Below are 11,557 nucleotides of genomic sequence, written 5' to 3' on the forward strand. Positions count from 1 at the left end.
TGAGGGTGTCCGATTTGGCGACCTCAGAATCGGGTCTCTGCTTTTTGCAGATGATGTGGTTCTGTTAGCGTCGTCAGGCCGTGACCTTCAGCTCTCACTGGAGCGATTCGCAGCCGAGTGTGAAGCGGCTGGGATGAGAATCAGCACCTCCAAATCCGAGACTATGGTTCTCAGCCGGAAAAGGGTGGAATGCTCTCTCCGGGTCGGGAATGAGATCCTTCCCCAAGTGGAGGAGTTCAAGTATCTCGGGGTCTTGTTCACGAGTGAGGGACGAATGGAGCGGGAGATTGACGGGCGGATCGGTGCGGCGTCTGCAGTGTTGCGGGCTCTGCACCGACCCGTCGTTGTGAAGAGGGAGCTGAGCCAGAAGGCGAAGCTCTCTACTTACTGGTCAATCTACGTTCCCATCCTCACCTATGGTCACGAGTTGTGGATAGTGACCGAAAGAACAAGATCGCGAATACAAGCGGCCGAAATGGGTTTCCTCCGCAGGGTGTCTGGGCTCTCCCTTAGAGATAGGGTGAGAAGCTCAGTCATCCGGGAGGGGCTCGGAGTAGAACCGCTGCTCCTCCGCATTGAGAGGAGTCAGATGAGGTGGCTCGGGCATCTGGTTAGGATGCCCCCTGGGCGCCTCCCTGGGGAGGTGTTCCGGGCACGTCCCACTGGGAGGAGACCCCGGGGAAGACCCAGGACACGCTGGAGAGACTATGTCTCTCGGCTGGCCTGGGAACGCCTCGGGGTCCCCCCGGAAGAGCTGGAGGAAGTGGCCGGGGACAGAGACGTCTGGGTTTCTCTGCTCAAGCTGCTGCCCCCGCGACCCGACCCCCGGATAAGCGGCAGATGATGGATGGATGGATGGATCTGACATCCACACCTACTTGCAGTCGAACAGTTCTGCTCCCGCTTTTGATTATGTTTGGTTGGATATTCGAACCTTTTCTTAACTGCTTTTTACAAACTTTGGTTGGACGTTCACACCTTCTTGTAGCCGAACACATCTACAGCTGCTTTTGATGATGTATGGTTGGGCATTCGCACCATTTTTTTCCCCTTTTTTCAGGAATTATGGGTGGATATTCACATCTTCTTGCAGCGGAACACCTCCTCTCCCACTTATGATCATGTGCGGTTTGATTTTCGAAATTTTTACTTTCATGTTTTCTAGCAATTATTGATGGACATTCAGACCTTCTTGCAGCTGAACACCTCCGCTCCCGCTTTTGATCATACATTGTTGGGCATTCGCACCTTGTCTTACCAGATTTTTACAAACTTTAGTCGAACATTCACACCTTCTTGCAGCTGAACATCTCCGCTCCCGCTTTTGATGGTGTAAAGTCGGGCTTTCGAGCCTTTTCTTACCCGGTTTTTAGAAATTATGGCTGGACATTCAGACCTTGCAGCCAAACACCTCCGCTCCCTCTTTTGATCATACATGGCAAATGGATTTAATTTTAACAAGTCAGGGGTGAAACTGTTCACCTCCAACATATTTTATTTCCTACGTCATCCATCTGTGCTCGGGGCCAAGGCTGAGATAAACAAGGAGTTATCTCATAGAGAGGAACAAACAAATCCCAGCAGAAACCTTGAGGAGGAACTCCATCTGCCCCCACCCAAGAGGAACTTTGGAAAGGAGAGACATCAGAGGCAAGAAGAGAGGTCTTTATTTGCCCCAAACCCTCTCAACAGCACTAATGACCAGGACCAGGGACCAGGACCAGGACCTTCCCCAGCCCCCCAAACCCCTGACAGGTCATTGTGCTCCTCACCCTCCCTTTCTCCCTCCTCCTCCCCTCACCTGAAATTCACTGAGGAGATGATGGAACGGGTCAATGCTGGGCTTAGATCTACCCCCCAGCCCAATCCCTTTTTATCCCCCATAAACCCCCCACCAAAGTGGCCAAAGGTTCCCCGCCGAGCCCCGCCCCTACTAGAGCAGCCGAAGCGACGGAGCCCAGCCCCACCCCCTTCTGTCCCTTCACGCTGCCACCATGTACTGTCTCCGCAGTCTGATGTGTGATGTGTGAGGGGTCCAGGCTGTGTGAATTCTGACAGTCGTGACTTTTCCCAGGACAAGCTGGGACCCTGTTTATTAGAAGATCTTAAAATTTCTGTACTTTTAGGTGACAGAAGGAGAAATGTGACCCAGTCAAAACACAGAGAGTTGCACTCAAAAAGATCTTTAAATAAAGTAAACATACCTTGTGTGCCACAGACTGCACCCAAACACGAGGGGGCAAATAATACCTCTAAAACACTTAAGTTGGCTTTATTAAATGTTAGGTCTTTAGCTGGGAAAACATTCTTAATTGATGATTTTATCACTGAGCACACCCTGGATTTTATGTTTTTAACTGAAACTTGGTTGGAACAAAATAACAGTGCTGCTGTTCTTATTGAGTCAACCCCTCCTGGTTACAGTTTTATCAGCGAGGCCAGAGTGAGCAGGAGAGGAGGAGGGGTCGCAGTCTTATTCAATGAATCCTTTCAATGTAAGCAGTTATCTCCTGGAAGTTTTCAGTCCTTTGAATATATGGCTATACAGGTGAAGGCCTCACCCAGTGTCCTGTTTCTGAATATTTACAGGCCCCCTAAATACTGTTCAGATTTTTCTGAAGACCTCAGTGAACTGCTGTCTATGATCTGTGTTGATTTTGACTGTATAATTATTGTTGGTGATTTTAACATCCATATGGACAATCCTCAGGACAGAGGGACTAAAGACCTGAGTAACACTCTGGACAACTTTGGGCTGACTCAGCATATAACAGAGCCTACGCACAATAGGGGGCACACTCTAGACTTAGTGATCTCCAAGGGTCTAAGCATTTCAAAGATTACTGTGTCTGATGTGGGCCTGTCTGACCATTCCTGTGTTTTCTTTGAGAGTACGATTTCAGTGCACACAAATGTCTCAACAGCAGTGATCTCAAAACTGAAAACAGTAGTAAGATCTTTAACCAGGTTTTCTCCTTAGCACCTGCCCTGTCCGGGGGTTCAGTCAGTGAGCTCGTCAGTAGCTTTAATACTAAAATGTTAAATGTTATGGATACTATTGCTCCCATTAAGGTGAAGGTTATCTCTGGAAGGAAGAAGTCTCCATGGCGAAATTCCACACTGGTGAAAAATGGGAAAAGAGTGTGTCGGAAAGCTGAGCGCCGATGGAGAAAAACAAATCTCAAGGTTCATTATGACATCTATAAAGAGAAACTTCACTCTTATAATTTACAACTGAGGAATGCAAGGAAATCCTACTTCCCTGACATCATCACCAAAAACAGTCATAATGCTCGGGCCTTATTTGCTACAGTTGACAGGCTAACAAACCCTCCTGTGTCAGTGACAAATGAACTCCATTCCACCATGGCCTGCAATGACTTTGCCAAATTCTTCATAGACAAAGTCCAAAATATTAGACAAGCAGTTGGTACATCAGCAGCAGGTTCAGCATATGTACTGTGTCCACCGAAAACCGGTTTAAACACCATGACACTATTTCAACCCATTAACAGTAAAGACCTGGAGGACATCTTACGTCACCTGAAGTCCTCCTCTTGCTGTTTAGACATCCTACCAACAGGTTTTTTCAAAGGGGTCTCAAAGACTTTGGAGTCAGACCTGTTACTGATTGTGAACCTGTCCTTAACGTCAGGTGTGTTTCCAGAGCCACTAAAAACAGCTGTAATTAAACCTCTGCTGAAAAAGGACAATCTTGATAAGACGCAAATGAACAACTACAGGCCCATCTCAAATCTCCCATTTTTAAGTAAGATCATTGAAAAAGCGGTTTTTCAACAGCTTAATTACTTTTTAACACAAAATAACTGCTATGATACCTTCCAGTCAGGCTTTAGACAGCACCACAGCACTGAGACTGCTCTGACCAAAGTGTTTAATGACATATGTCTGAATACAGACAGTGGAAAAATGTCAGTCTTAGTTTTACTGGATCTCAGTGCTGCCTTTGATACAGTTGACCACAATATATTACTCAAACAACTGGAGAACTGGGCTGGTCTTTCCGGAACTGTACTAAACTGGTTCAAAACATACTTAGAGAACAGGAAGTACTTTGTGTCAATAGGTAACTTTACATCTGAGCAGACAAGAATCACAAGTTCCCCAAGGTTCCATCCTGGGACCTCTTCTGTTTAACATCTACATGCTCCCACTGGCACAGATTATAAAAAACAACCAAATAAACTACCATAGCTATGCAGATGACACACAGATGTATATAACAATGTCACCAGGAGACAGAGGGCCTGTACAGGCCCTTGGAAAATGCATTGAGGAGATTAATGACTGGATGTGCCACAACTTCCTCCAGCTAAACATAAACAAAACTGAAGTAATTGTCTTTGGAGCCAAAGATAAACGATTGAAAGTCACCACAGAGCTTCAATCTATAAATCTAAAAACGACCAACCAGGCCAGAAATCTGGGTGTAGTGATGGACTCAGACCTAAATTTGGACAAACACATTAAGGCATTAACAAAGTCAGCCTACTATCACCTTAAGAATATATCAAGGCTAAAAGATCTGATGTCTCAGCAGGACCTGGAAAAACTAGTCCATGCATTCATCTTTAGTAGGCTTGATTATTGTAATAGCATCTTTACAGGTCTGCCTAAAAAGTCAGTTAGACAACTGCAGCTCATCCAGAACTCAGCTGCTCGAGGCCTCACTAAGACCAAAAAAGTGGAGCACATCACAGTCCAGCTCTCAAGTCTTTACACTGGCTGCCTGTCCATCAGAGGATAGACTTTAAAGTTCTGATGCTGGTCTATAAAGCTCTGAATGGTCAAGGACCAAAATACATCAGTGACCTCCTGACCCACTATGAACCTTCCAGACCCCTCAGGTCATCTGGATCCGGTATTTTATCAGTTCCCAGAGTCAAAACCAGACATGGAGAAGCTGCATTCAGCTTCTATGCTCCACATGTCTGGAACAAAGTCCCAGAAAGCCTCAGATCAGCTGAAACACTCAGTGTATTTCAGTCCAGGTTGAAGACACATCTATTTTCAGCTGCATTTGAATAAGCTTGAGTTTCAAAACGGAATCATGTTTTAACTATTGATTTTATCTTTCATATATATAATTTTTTCTGATTTTATCTATTGTTCTTATTTCCTTCTTTTGTTTAAATTTTAAATCATGCTTTTTATTTCTTCTGTTTTAATGTCTCTGTGAAGCACTTTGAATCACCTTGTTGTTGAATTGTGCTATACAAATATACTTGCCTTGTCTTGCCTTGCCTTACATTGTCGGGCATTCGCACCTTGTCTTACCCGCTTTTTACAAACTATAATCAGACATCCACACCTTCTTGCAGCTGAACCACCTCCGCTTACTGTTTTGATCATGTATGGTCTGGCAATACTACCTTTTCTTACCCGTTTGTGAGTAATTATGGCTGGACATTCACACCTACTTTCAGCAGAACACCACCTCTCTCGCTTTTGATGATGTATGGACCGGCATTCTTACCTTTTCTAACACATTTTTCAGCAATTATGTTCGGAGATTCACACCTACTCACAGACGAACAACTCCGCTCCCGCATTTGATGGTGTATAGTCGGGCATTCTCACCCTTTCTCATCAGCTTTTTGCAAATTATGATCTGACATCCACACCTACTTGCAGTCGAACAGTTCTGCTCCCGCTTTTGATTATGTTTGGTTGGATATTCGAACCTTTTCTTAACTGCTTTTTACAAACTTTGGTTGGACGTTCACACCTTCTTGTAGCCGAACACATCCACAGCTGCTTTTGATGATGTATGGTTGGGCATTCGCACCTTTTTTTTACCCATTTTTCAGGAATTATGGGTGGATATTCACACCTTCTTGCAGCTGAACACCTCCTCTCCCACTTATGATCATGTGCGGTTTGATTTTAGAAATTTTTACTTTCATGTTTTCTAGCAATTATTGATGGACATTCACACCTTCTTGCAGCTGAACACCTCCTCTCCCACTTATGATCATGCGCGGTTTGATATTAGAAATTTTTACTTTCATGTTTTCTAGCAATTATTGATGGACATTCAGACCTTCTTTGCAGCTGAACACCTCCGCTCCCGCTTTTGATCATACATTGTCGGGCATTCATAACTTGTCTTACCAGATTTTTACAAACTTTAGTCGAACATTCACACCTTCTTGCAGCTGAACACCTCCGCTCCCGCTTTTGATGGTGTAAAGTCGGGCTTTCGAGCCTTTTCTTACCCGGTTTTTAGAAATTATGGTTGGATATTCAGACCTTGCAGCCGAACACCTCCGCTCCCTCTTTTGATCATACATTGTCGGGCATTCGCACCTTGTCTTACCCGCTTTTTACAAACTATAGTCAGACATTCACACGTTGCAGCTGAACCACCTCCGCTCCCTGTTTTGATCATGTATGGAGTGGCAATACTACCTTTTCTTACCCATTTGTGAGTAATTATGGCTGGACATTCACACCTACTTGCAGTCGAACAGCTCTGCTCCTGCTTTTGATTTTGTTTGGTTGGATATTCGAACCTTTTCTTAACTGCTTTTTACAAACTTTGGTCGGACGTTCACACCTTCTTGCAACCGAACACCTCCGCTTCCGCTTTTGATGGTATATATTCGGGAATTCGAACATTATCTTACCCGTTTTTTACAAACCATGGTCGGACTTTCACACCTTCTTGTAGCCGAACAACTCCACTCCCGCTATTGATTGTGTACAGTCGTGTAGTTTAACCTTTTCTTACCCGCTTTTTACCAACTATGGTCGGACATTCACACCGTCTACAGCGGAACACCTCCGCTTCCGCTTTTGATGGTGTATAGTCGGGCATTCGAACCTTTTCTTACCCGCTTTTTACAAACTATGGTCGGACATTCAAACCTTCTTGTAGCCGAAAAGCTCCGCTCCCTCTTTTGATCATACATTGTCGGGCATTTGCACCTTTTCTTACCCGCTTTTTACAAACCATGGTCGGACTGTCACACCTTCTTGTAGCCGAACACATCTGCTCCCGCTATTGATTGTGTACAGTCGGGTTTTTTTAACCTTTTCTTACCCGCTTTTTACCAACTCTGGTCGGACATTCACACCTTCTTACAGCGGAACACCTCCGCTCCCTCTTTTGATGGTGTATGTTCGGGCATTCGAACCTTTTCTTACCCGCTTTTTACAAACTATGCTCGGACATTCAAACCTTCTTATAGCCGAACACATCCACTCCTGCTTTTGATGATGTGTGGTTGGGCATTCGAACCCACTTCTTGCCCGCTTTTCATTAATTATGGGTGAACATTCACACCTTGTCGCAGCCAAACACCTCCGCTCCCTGTTTTGATGGTGTATGGTTGGACATTCGCACCTTTTCTCACCCGCTTTTTGCAAACTATGGTCAGCAATTCACAGCTTCCTCTCCACCATACTTGTATGGTGGGATATTCACACCCACTTGCATCCGAAGACCTCCGCCCCCACTTTTGTTGATATTTAGTCGGTCATTCGCACCTTACCCGCTTTTGGCAAACTATGGCCTTCTTGCAGCCAAACACCTCTGATCTCGCTTTTGATGATGTAAGGTTGGGCATTCAGACCTTGCTTCCCCTGCTTTTCACCAAATATAGTCGGACATTCACACCTTCTTGCAGCCGAACACTTCCGCTCCACCTTTTAGTGTTCTATCACACCTTTTTTTCACCGCATTTTATAGATTATGGTTGGAAATTCTCAACCACTCTCATCCGAAGACCTCTCCTCCCGCTTTTGTTAATATATTTGAACTTTAGTCGGACATTCACACCTTCTTGCAGCTGAACCACCTCCGCTCCCTGTTTTGATCATGTATGGTCTGGCAATACTACTTTTTCTTACCCGTTTGTGAGTAATTATGGCTGGACATTCACACCTACTTTCAGCAGAACACCACCTCTCTCGCTTTTGATGATGTATGGACCGGCATTCTTACCTTTTCTAACACATTTTTCAGCAATTATGGTCGGAGATTCACACCTACTCACAGACAAACAACTCCGCTCCCGCATTTGATGGTGTATAGTCGGGCATTCTCACCCTTTCTCATCAGCTTTTTGCAAATTATGATCTGACATTAACACCTGCTTTTGATGATGTATGGTTGGGTATTCGCACCTTTTTTTTACCCATTTTTAAGGAATTATGGGTGGACATTCACACCTTCTTGCAGCTGAACACCTCCTCTCCCACTTATGATCATGTGCGGTTTGATTTTCGAAATTTTTACTTTAATTTTTTCTAGCAATTATTGATGGACATTCAGACCTTCTTGCAGCTGAACATCTCCGCTCCCGCTTTTGATCATACATTGTCGGACATTCATACCTTGTCTTACCAGATTTTTACAAACTTTAGTCGAACATTCACACCTTCTTGCAGCTGAACACCTCCGCTCCCGCTTTTGATGGTGTAAAGTCGGGCTTTTGAGCCTTTTCTTACCCGGTTTTTAGAAATTATGGTTGGACATTCAGACCTTGCAGCCGAACACCTCCGCTCCCTCTTTTGATTATACATTGTCGGGCATTCGCACCTTGTCTTACCCGCTTTTTACAAACTATAGTCAGACATTCACACGTTGCAGCTGAACCACCTCCGCTCCCTGTTTTGATCATGTATGGTCTGGCAATACTACCTTTTCTTACCCGTTTGTGAGTAATTATGGCTGGACATTCACACCTACTTTCAGCAGAACACCACCTCTCTCGCTTTTGATGATGTATGGACCGGCATTCTTACCTTTTCTAACACATTTTTCAGCAATTATGGTCGCAGATTCACACCTACTCACAGACAAACAACTCCGCTCCCGCATTTGATGGTGTATAGTCGGGCATTCTCACCCTTTCTCATCAGCTTTTTGCAAATCATGATCTGACATTCACACCTACTTGCAGTCGAAAAGCTCTGCTCCCGCTTTTGATTATGTTTGGTTGGATATTCGAACCTTTTCTTAACTGCTTTTTACAAACTTTGTTCGGAGGTTCACGTCTTCTTGAAGCCGAACACCTCCGCTTCCGCTTTTGATGGTGTACAGTCGGGCATTTTAACCTTTTCTTACCCGCTTTTTACCAACTATGGTCGGACATTCACACCTTCTTGCAGCTGAACACCTCCGCTCCCGCTTTTGATGGTGTATAGTCGGGCTTTCGAGCCTTTTCTTCCCCGGTTTTTACAAATTATGGTTGGACATTCAGACCTTGCAGCCGAAAACCTCCGCTCCCTCTTTTGATCATACATTGTTGGGCATTCGCACCTTGTCTTACGCGCTTTTTACAAACTTTAGTCAGAAATTCACACCTTGCAGCTGAACCACCTCCGCTCCCTGTTTTGATCATGTATTGTCTGGCAATACTACCATTTCTTACCCGTTTGTGAGTAATCTTCTAAAAGGTCATACCTGTCATTTTTTCCATTGAAACCATAAATATTTAAGAGGTTAAAGTCTTGCCCCATAAAATTCAAGTGTGCTAAAAGTGCCCGTCCGTCTCGCACCAGAACATGCGGATTTTTAATTAGAATGGCCACACCATCATTTTTAATTTGATTTGAGCCACTCCATATCGATAAATTGGGCCACATTTCCTCCCATTGTCTATGGTTTTTCAAAAAAGGTAGTCCACATTCTTGTATTAAAAACACATCTGATTTTATGGAGTCTAAGAAGGATATAATACTCTGGGCTCTTGTCTTTGATTTCACACTTCTCACATTTAGTGTTGAGAAGGTGAGAACCATTAAAAGGATAAAGGAAAGTAGGTATGTCATTTTCGTTTTTCTAAGTTATCAAAACAAATTACACACTCAGGTTATTTCTTGGGAAACTAGCTCTCCTTTTCGGACTCTCGTGTTGGCCTCTGATGCAATGTTGCATTTAACTTTGAGTCCCTGGGGGTTGATTGCAGAGCTAAAGGGAATCAGAGGACAACTCAGATGCCGTCCTCCTCGGCTGTTGACCTTCGGGGAGGTGAGTACCTTCACTAGACTCACCTGTCTGCTCTTCCTCCTCATTTAGCTTAGCTCCACCCTCTGCCTGTGAATTCTCACAGACTTCAGCACTGAGTGGTGAGGCCTCTACAGGCCCCTCTCCTTTTTGCTCCTCACTTCCAATCCAAGCTTTTAGCGGGAAGTTTGAATTTATTGGGTCAACCTCTTCACTTTGTTCACCAACTGCCACCTCTGGTCCTTCTCTTTGTTGGCTTGACTGTGGCTTTACCGTCTCAGAAGAGGTGATTTAATTCTCCACAGAGATTACATTTCCTGCCATTTGGACACTCTCCAAAAGTGTCCCCAATTTCTCTGCACTTCCCACATATCACCTTGGTACAAGCCTCAACCAGGTGCCCATGCTCACCACACTTGCGGCAGAGCTTGGGCTGCCCCTGGTACTGGATGTAACCTCGGTTTTCGAGGTGGCCAGAGTGTCACTTTGCATCTCCGCCCACCCGCTGCACTGAGCACTCTTCAGCCCTTTTAAATGGTATAACTTTGCACTCCCGCACGCTCCAGCGAGCACCATTCAAGCAACAACTTTGCACTCCAGCTTCAAACATCGGCACAGTCGCAACAAGTAAGGCAACTCTACTCAGAGAAGTCACTCTGCACAGTAACAAGATTTCTTTTGCACAGACAGAAAGGGCTTCACCCGCAAAGGTAAAGCCTGCCAAAAATAGCAACAACTCATTAGTGCTGCTCTCCACGGAAGTCTTTAGTAAAAGGCGAAAGACTTGTACATTATGAAGAGAAACCAGAGTACGATTATCTGTCACTGCGGGAGCAGGGCATCAGGCTAGTTGGCATAGCCACCTTCCCCATGGTGAGCTTTGCTTGGTTGAGACGCTTGCTCCCCCCCTTGCTCCTCGGCTGACCAAGTAGGAACAATCGGGCCCTATTCGATGGCTGCCTTGTCTTTTACTCTGTGCAAAAGACAAGGCAGCAACAAAAACACCACGGGAAAACCGTATTGAGGCTTTGTTCTGACCGCTCATTCGGTGTCGCGTTTCTTTCAAGCAATTCTCCCGGTTAGCCCACACTCGGCTCGCTCCTAGAGCCGTGTTAAAGTCTACTTCGCATTCATTCTTGTTTCTCAGCAGACTCTTGGGATTTGCAAGTTTCATGAATCCGAGAATAAGCTTACTTTCATGAGTTCTTCACGATTTGGGATTTTGCTATAAAATGAATTCCTTCACTCAAACTAAATCGCTAATCTGTTACATGTAAGGCAGATGTCAAATTCACCGAAATAGGATCTAAGGGTATTCGGCCAATCGAGCTGTAGCAGCTTCGGTAAAAGAGTATAAGTTGAAGAGTTTGTGAATAAAGGTGTGCGCACACATAGTGAGCTGTAGGAAAATAGGCAGGGAGCAATGCCGGCTGGGGTATATGTTCTTGTATGTTGTCTGACTGTTTGATTTGAATGTGTTGTGTAAGTGTCCCGTTGAATGTTACATGTTTGGGCTTTGACACGCTTCACTGTGGTTGTTAACTGTGTGGTGTGTCCTGAAATGTTATATGTTTGGGCTGT

The 11,557-nt window shown here is 44.8% G+C and overlaps 1 non-coding gene across 1 annotated transcript; it reads right to left on the reverse strand.

Annotated features, from left to right (window-relative positions):
* Nucleotides 1-10,675: 10,675 nt before the first annotated feature.
* LOC140308307 (U5 spliceosomal RNA) lies at nucleotides 10,676-10,789 on the reverse strand. Its single transcript, XR_011916266.1, has one exon. It is a non-coding gene; the product is annotated as a U5 spliceosomal RNA (small nuclear RNA).
* Nucleotides 10,790-11,557: the final 768 nt, after the last annotated feature.

Source organism: Leuresthes tenuis, unplaced genomic scaffold (genome assembly GCF_036924035.1).
Source record: "Leuresthes tenuis unplaced genomic scaffold, fLeuTen1.0.hap1 SCAF_5, whole genome shotgun sequence".
NCBI classification, from domain to species: domain Eukaryota; kingdom Metazoa; phylum Chordata; class Actinopteri; order Atheriniformes; family Atherinopsidae; genus Leuresthes; species Leuresthes tenuis.